Source organism: Vulpes lagopus, chromosome 8 (genome assembly GCF_018345385.1).
Source record: "Vulpes lagopus strain Blue_001 chromosome 8, ASM1834538v1, whole genome shotgun sequence".
Lineage (NCBI taxonomy): Eukaryota > Metazoa > Chordata > Mammalia > Carnivora > Canidae > Vulpes > Vulpes lagopus.
Window position 1 is genome coordinate 14009585 of NC_054831.1, and position 8314 is coordinate 14017898.

Sequence of the window (8314 nt, forward strand, 5' to 3'; positions counted from 1 at the left end):
AAGGTAGAGCAGACTCTCATGTTCCTGCAGACGATGTCATTGTCCAAACAAAAAATCCAAGACAATCTACGCATACACTACTGAGATTAGTAAAAGTTCAGCAAGATTGCAGAGATCAAGAGCAATGCACAAAGTTCATAGTATTTTTTTTAAGGGAAAAGAAAATGCAGAGTGATAATGTGGGGGCAGGGATTTGGAACAGGTCAGAGACTGAGACATCTGGATGAATCCATGCCCCTTCTTCACAACTGTTCCCACTCAAACCAAAAATATGGAAAGCTTCACGAATTTGCATGTCATCCTTGTGCTGAGGCCATGCTAATCTTCTCTGTATCAGTCCAATTTTAGTATATGTGCTGCCGAAGCGAGCACCATAGTATTTTCTTTACAAGTGCAAAGACCAGATGGGAAATGCGATGGAAATGTGTCATTCGTTTGTCACTACAGCAAAATCTCACTTCATGGAGGGCATGAAGTTCCTGTAGAAAACTGTCACTTATGGAAAGATATAAAAGAAACATTAAGTAAATGGTGAGAAATGCCAATTGCATGGATAAGGAAGATTCAGTATTTTACGTGAATTCTCCAAAATCTATATAGTCAATGAAAATTAAATCTGAATTCCATTGAAATACATGGGGAACCTAGGTTCTAAGTTCTAAAACATATATGGCTCTACAGCATATACGGAAGAATATGTGTGGAAAGTAGCTTAAGAAATGTCTGGAATGATATTATACCTGGAATTTGCAACAGAAGAATGGGGTGGGTGGTGGAAACCAGGAGGGAGGCATGAACCAATAATCCTTGAAACTGGGCAGTACGCACACAGGAGGTCACTGACTCTGGTATGTTTAAAATGTTCTGTAATATAAGGTTTAAAAAAGTTTATGAAGAAATAATAGCTAAAACTTTTCCTGAAGAAAATAAACAAATTAATTTAGGAGAAAGCAAACACATTATACAGGTAGAATCACATATGGCATGTGACGTATTTGGGAATTTGGTGATCCCACAGAGGTGGTGTCCCAAGTCCATGAGGAAACTGGGCACATTCCATATAGAAGGCAAGAGAGTGGAGTTCCATATTCAGAAACCCCATTAAACAAGACTCTTGCTTAGATAGAAAATGAATAAAAGCCTAAATGTGACCAACCAAAAACTGGTAGGACAAAAGATAGGCAACATAGGACTTTTTAAATTGTTAACATCATGTGAAAGAAGAAGAGCAGAATAATACACATAGCATGGTGCCCTGTCCTGAAAGTAACACTTTCAAAATGCAATTTTATATAATGGATACATGGAAGTACCTAACATTTTTTAAAAAGGAGTAAAAATATAGAAAGAAAACATACCAAACCAGTTACCACTGTGTGAATAAGGATGAGACTGTATGTTGTTGTTGTTTAAAGATTTTATTTAGGGATGCCCAGGTGGCTCAGTGGTTGGGCGTCTGCCTTTGGCTCAGGTTGTGATCCCAGGGTCCTGGGATCGAGTCCCACATCGGGCTCCCCCACAGGGAGCCTGCTTCTCCCTCTGCCTATGTCTCTGCCTCTCTCTGTGTCTCTCATGAATAAACAAATAAAATCTTTTTAAAAATAAAAAAAATCTTTATTTTTTAAAATATTGTATTTATTTATTTATTTTAAAGATTTTATTTATTTATTCATGAGAGACACAGGGGGACAGAGAGGGACCCTGATGTGGGACTTGATCCCAGGACTCCAGGATCATGCCCTGGGCCAAAGGCAGGTGCTAAACTGCTGAGCCACCCAGGGATCCAAAAAGATTTTATTTATTTGAGAGAGAGCGCATGTGCAAGTAGGGAGAGGGACAGAGGGAGAGAGAATCCCAAGCAGATTCTGCACTGACCACAGAGCCTGATCTAGGCTCAATCCCACGACCTGGAGATCATAACCTGAGCTGAAACCAAGAGCCAGGCGCTCAACTGACTGAGCCACCCAGGGGCTGCTTGTTTTTGTTTTTGTTTTAATTTTTTAAGTAAACTCTACCCCCAACATAGTTGCTCAAACTCACATCTCTGAGATGGAGTCTCACACTCCACCAATTGTACCAGCCTTGGGCCCCTATTACTTTTCTTTTAAAAAGCCTAGAAACACATCTGACGAGATATTTATGTAAATCTGAGAATATTTATGTAAAAAATGAGAATATGACCGTGTTTTGTAAAGATTCTTTGTACTTTTCCTGTATCTCTAAAAAATTTTTTTTCATTTCAAAATTACAAAAAAGGCAAAGAAATAAATCATTCAAAGGAACAGCATCAGTAAACAAAATCAGAGTGAGGATCAGTAAACAAAATCAGATGCAGACAATGCCGAGGGCAGGGGTGCAGATGCCTGGGGGGGGGGGGCTGCAGAACAGGACGTGAGGAAGCAGCTGCTCTGGCTCACGCATGAGGGGAGGAGAATCACCGACGTGTCTGCCACCGGAGAAGCTGGAGGCACCGGGATAACATGCTGGGAAGCGCAGTCCTTGACACTGGACAGACCTGGGGCATCGCCCTGGACGCCGGCAGAGTGGCCGTGGGGGCAAGGACGGATGGCTACGGAGACCCTAGAGAAAGGGTGTGTGCCCGTGAGGCTCTTAAAGAAGAGGACAGAAGAAATAAAAGGGGGGAGAGGAAGATGGGAGAGCAGAAAGCTATCTCAAAACAATGAAAACTTTTATCTGTCGATCTGCAACAGGGGAAAAGGTGATGCAGGAAGATTGACATCATAAACCATCTTAATTAAGTAACTGACCTTGCAGAATAGGGCAGGATGTGTGGCGCCCAGAGAGAACACTGTCCGTCTGGCGGGAAGGGTGCTGGCTTTCTTTCCAGCAAGCTCCAGTGGCTCATGTTCCACCCTGGGGACACGTACATTCTCGCCCTACAATGCCTGACTTTGTTTAGTTGTGGCTCTATGGGGGTGATTCTTTAGCCAAGAATCTGCATTTCTGTTGTTAAATAACAACATTGGATCAGGTGAATTTGAAGACCTCCCTTGGCTTTATTCAGTGATTCGGGATCTGGGCAGCAGCCCCTTCCCCGCTGCCTCCAGGCAGGCAGGGGGAGGTGGTTACAGAACAGGAGGACCTAGGAGCAAGAGGAAAAGGTGGTTCCCTGGGGGTCTGGCCACCCGCCTGACCTCATCTCTCCTTGTGTGTGGGGGCGGGGAGGTGAGGGGACCTGGGCAACAAATGGAAAGAAACATTTCCTGACTGACAGATTAAGGCCACAGCTCTGGGAGAGGTTGAAACTGGAATTAGGTTGGGTATTAAGCCCTGGTTTGGGAGCTCCGTCTAAGTGACACCAACTCAGCCCCCAGAAAAGCCTGTTTTGATTCAGTCTGTCTGGCCTCTGATAAACTGTGCTCTACATATGGAAACTATTCTCTGTGCAGGTTTACCTTGGGGACCAGATTCGGGAAAGCAGAGTCTGAAGCAGAGTCTGATCTTTGGGCTCAAAGGTGGAGGGACCTCCTGAAGCATCTAATTCCTGCAGACATTCCCAACCAGGGTCTGAATGGAGCAGCCTGCAGCAGATGGGCAGGCTGTGGAGAAGATCCCTCCAGAAGCCAGAGCCAAGGAAAGGTACTGGGGCCATGGAGCAGATGGAGGGGGTCTCCCTCAGCCTGTTGATGGTCTCAGGCCAAGAGGACAGGTGGCTGAGGAAGTCTCAGTGAGGAAGCACAGGTGATTCACAGGAGCCAGCTGAGGGTAGCTGACTCTGCGAGCCGGGCATAATTTGCTTCTTGAATAGCTTAATCCTGGGCTTGCCCTCTCCACTGGGCCACGCGAGGCAGGAAAGCTCTGAAAGGACCTCCAGAGGTGGTTCCTCCTCATGGTTCATTCACTGTCAAGACTGGACCATGTGGCTCAAGTGATTTTCCAACACTTCACATCCAGTTAGAGAGAACCAGAACTCAATTGTAGCTTTTATCGGAGTCTTATTTCACTCTTCTTTGTTGAGAAGATCAAATATCTAATATTTACGCTTTCTCCATTTAATTTTTTAAAATATGTTTTAAAATGTTTTATATAATATATTTATATTTACATTTATATTTTACATATATTACATGCTATTATACTATATACTATATTAATGTAGAGTAATACCATATACTGTATACAATAGCCTGTTATAGTAATAATATAGGTAACTATACTGCATACCATATTTTATACTATAAATACTTTGTATACATACAATATATGATACATAGTACATAATATGTACAGTATAATATACAGTATATATAGCATATATTACATAGAATATATAGTACATTTAATATCTTTATTAAATATTTATTAAATATCATTATTATCTATCATGTCATTTATTTTGCAACATACAGTAATAACTATATAGTTACATATTATATGATATTATAAATTACATAGTTGTAGAACTCTATATTATACACAATTACCTAATCATCATGATATATAATAATACAACTTGTCATATATGCGAGTGTGTGTATATCTGCATCCAAACACAATGTTACTGGGTTCATTCCATGGTGTCCTCACTGCCGAACTCATCTGGAGGACACTTTCTTGGGTCTTTTTCTTCCTCTGCTGGAATGTCAGGTCATGGTTCTTCCTGCATACTCCTGAGGAGACTCTTCTGCAACCTTCTATGTCCCGGGCTCACAGTATCTCCAACGGTGACAAGCCTGACTTTGTATTTTCTCACATGTGGTATTTCTTTCTCTTTTACACAATGATGCAGCAAAGCGACTTTTTCCTCTCAAGCCCCCGGTATTTTTCCCACGGACAATATTAATCCCACAGATCCCAGGAGTGGTGGCATCTGTAGGAACTCTCTTCTTGGGGTGCAGCTCATGGACAATAAACTGGCCACACACAACTGGAGGTGAGCAGCAAATGTTACTTTCTGTGTGCGTTCACAATTGTGCTTCGTAGGTTGAGAAAACACCTTGTATAAATAAACTTGATGAGGTTGGGATTTAAAGGCAGGAAGCAGCTGGCAGCCCAAACGGCCTTTTGGTCTGTCATCTGTTTAAACACGCAGGAAGGGTCTTGTGAGCTTTAAAGTAAATACAAAGGCACATTTGAGCCATATATAAAAGAGACTTAAAACAAACCCTGCTTAATCCTTTCAAATGGTGTAGCTCCCCCAGCGGAAACAGACTATGCCAGTTAGATGAACATCCTGACAAAGTGTCTCAGGGCCACACCACGAGGGGAGGTAGGTGTGTTTATTCAATGAGATCCTCCGGAGGAATGCCAACTGCATTTCTGAATGCACAAGTGTGCCAAATGAAGGCAGCACACTAGGCAGAGAAGATGCCAGTGAGTGCCCCAAGGCCTATGCAAGCAATAAGGGAAAGGTAAAAATGGAATTTCACAGCTAGTATCATGTAAATCTGCTGGATCTTTTAATATAATCAATCAACACAGTGTGCTTCGTGTGGCTACTGATGCAGCTGGCTTTAGACGTGAAATGCCAGCCTCACAGGCAAATGCCAGCTCAGGAGTGAAATTTGTATTTGCGCCAGGCGGTATTGTTGATGACAGGCATGGTGTTGTACCGCAGAGTAGAACTGGCCATCCTGCATGACTGCAACCCATGCCCACTGATCAATAAGTGACTCTCCATGTCCACCACCACCGCCCCAGCCCAACAGCCTTCACGCCGCTCCCATTCTGGGAAATCTGATGATGTGCTCAAAATTGCTGAACATGCTGCGCAATTAATTTTCCTAATTATGTAACTTTGTGGACACATCAACAGAAGCATTCTGGAAAGTTACTTAAAGTGAACATACAGAGCATGATATCTCACTTGTGAATTTCATCAGTGGAAAAGACATAGCTTCATTGGTATTCGATGAAGTTTAATCATATTAAGTTATTACCACAATTAGGCATACAAAGTCACCAATAAACATTTTGCTGAATTCATTAGCAGATGTGAAAAGTCGCTGAGGAACATTTAATCTTATAATGCTCTCAGCAAATCAGCAAAGAAAATGCCAGAGAAACTTGCATATTCGATGCTCTTGGAACTGGAAAATGTATTATGTCCTCTGCAGTAGGCTCTCGCTTCTCCTCATGGTCTGGGATGACATCCTCTTGTTCCAGAGGCTGCAGGAAGAGGCTGGCTCAAGAGCCAGCTTCTTTGAGTCCAGGCTCTGCCACCTGCCTGCTGTGTGAGCTGAGCAGGCCACGAACCTTACTGCCACAGATGGCAATAAACATAGTCAAGATAATGTTGTTGTGAGAATTAAATTAGTTAATATATGTAAAATATTCAGAATGGCACTAGGGGGAGGCTAGTAATAAAGGAGCTGGTTATTATCAGCATTATTGCATCATGATCATTGTATAGCTCTTCTCTGTAAATATTTTTGTGTGATCAATAATGTTTTTGTTGTTGTCTTTGTTGTCTTAGTAAAACATGCCAAAAGCATACACTGCAGATGTGGCAAATTTCACAAAAAATTGGTATTAATGCTTGGCACAAGATAACAAAGCATGAGTTGAGGCAGGCCAGACTATGCCATGGTGACAAACTGGGAAATGTTTGTCACTGGAAAGAGAGATCACTACACTATTACATGGTCTTGCCACATGCACATCTTGTCTGAACTGGAAGGCTCCACCCTGTGTGCTCACAGGAGGTGCTGGGACTCCAGGTTCTTTCATGACAGAGCAGGACTAGAAAGACACTGTACATTTTTCCTGACTTTGATGTTTCCACTTGGAAGTGATATGCATGATTTCTGTTTCCATTTCATTGGTTAAAGGGAGTCCCACAAAAAGATATAGAACAGAGAAGGGAGGGAAGCCTGAAACATTTGGGGAGCAGTGACTCCCTACTCATTTTAAGCTGAGGTTTGGCTCTCACCTACCACATGCAGAAACAAATGGACCATATGGCTCAACAATAGGGTTATAGGCTCCTCATCCTGGTGTGTCTCCAAGAGAACTATAAAGATTGCATCTTTTCCCCTCTCTGGGAGCCTATGTGCTCAGTATTTTGAAATCTTCTAATCTTTTCTTGTTGCTTTCCCAATTAGCAGGCTGCTATCAACTCCTGGAAACACAAAGAGAAGAGGCATTTCTTTGGCGGTGACGTGTGAGAAGATGGTGCCAGGAGAGAATATGATGTCTAGGACATTAAATTGCAAAGGAAAGAAAATCAGAGGTTTTCTTTCTTCCCACTCTGGGAATTAGCAGTTTCTAGCTCAGAAGAGCTGTGATGTGGGTATACATTGCTACACACATATAAAGCCATTTGTAGAATGTAAATTTTACATTTTTCCAATAAAATTTTTTCAGTTCTGAGAAGGTACATAAAGCATATAAGTTAATAAAGTATTATTTGGGTTGCTTGTTCCTGTTCACTGCTGTAAAAAAAAGTAAATTATAATACTGTAATTAAGGCATTGAAGAATGGCTTAGGATGGTTTGTGTTTTAATTGTAAATTATACATCATTTAGAGTCTGATGTATAAAGTAAAATCACAATTTTGCCACTATTATCTAGTTGACCTTGGCCACCTTAATTTCCTAATCTGAAAAAGGTGGGAAATACTGTTTTTTTATCAGTTTTAAGCCACAGTGTATCATAGCTTAAATGGTAGTATTCTTTTCTGGCTATGATACAGAATTGTATTTTCTAAAGATGGTGCCTTAGATTCAGTGAAATCCAGAAATAGCAGTTTTGGAAGGCTGTTGGGATGATAAATCAAGATTATATGAATGTCAAATGTTTTATAAAGATACATAAACCCTAGCTATTATTTTAAAGCAGGAATTGCTCAAACTATGTCTTTTTCTCAAACTTGTAAAAATATTAAAAAACAGTATGAGAAAATAAAAATGGTTCTGGTCAGAGTAACTTATATGATAATAATGATAATGTACCCCAGAGATTTCATGAGTCTCATCTGTACGCACGGAGGAGGAAATGAGGTGCTGAGACCCGCAACATTACAGAAGTGTGCAGTTTCAGCAGCTAAGAGCCAGTGAGCGTCTTCTGCTCCAATCAGCCATACTCCAAGCCTTGATGCTTCCCATGCCTTTGTGTGCTGAAGCCAAAACATTTCTCTTATTCACGTATCCCTCCCAGTTATGTATCTTTGGGGGTTGGGCATGTTTAAAATTTAGAAAGTTGGGTGAGTGTGGCTTGCTTTCTATAACGACATTCTAAACAATTGAGGTTCAGAATGCAAGGAGAACTGATAGACCCATGGATCTCAGAGAATCTGAGAATTAGAGGGGAACTTCACGATCGTAGTATTTTCTCCAGGTGAAGAAACCAAAA

The 8314-nt window shown here is 41.5% G+C and overlaps 1 non-coding gene across 1 annotated transcript; it reads right to left on the bottom strand.

Moving 5' to 3' along the window:
• Positions 1-265: 265 nt before the first annotated feature.
• LOC121498276 lies at positions 266-372 on the bottom strand. The gene has a single exon (XR_005989673.1). It is a non-coding gene; the product is annotated as a U6 spliceosomal RNA (small nuclear RNA).
• Positions 373-8314: the final 7942 nt, after the last annotated feature.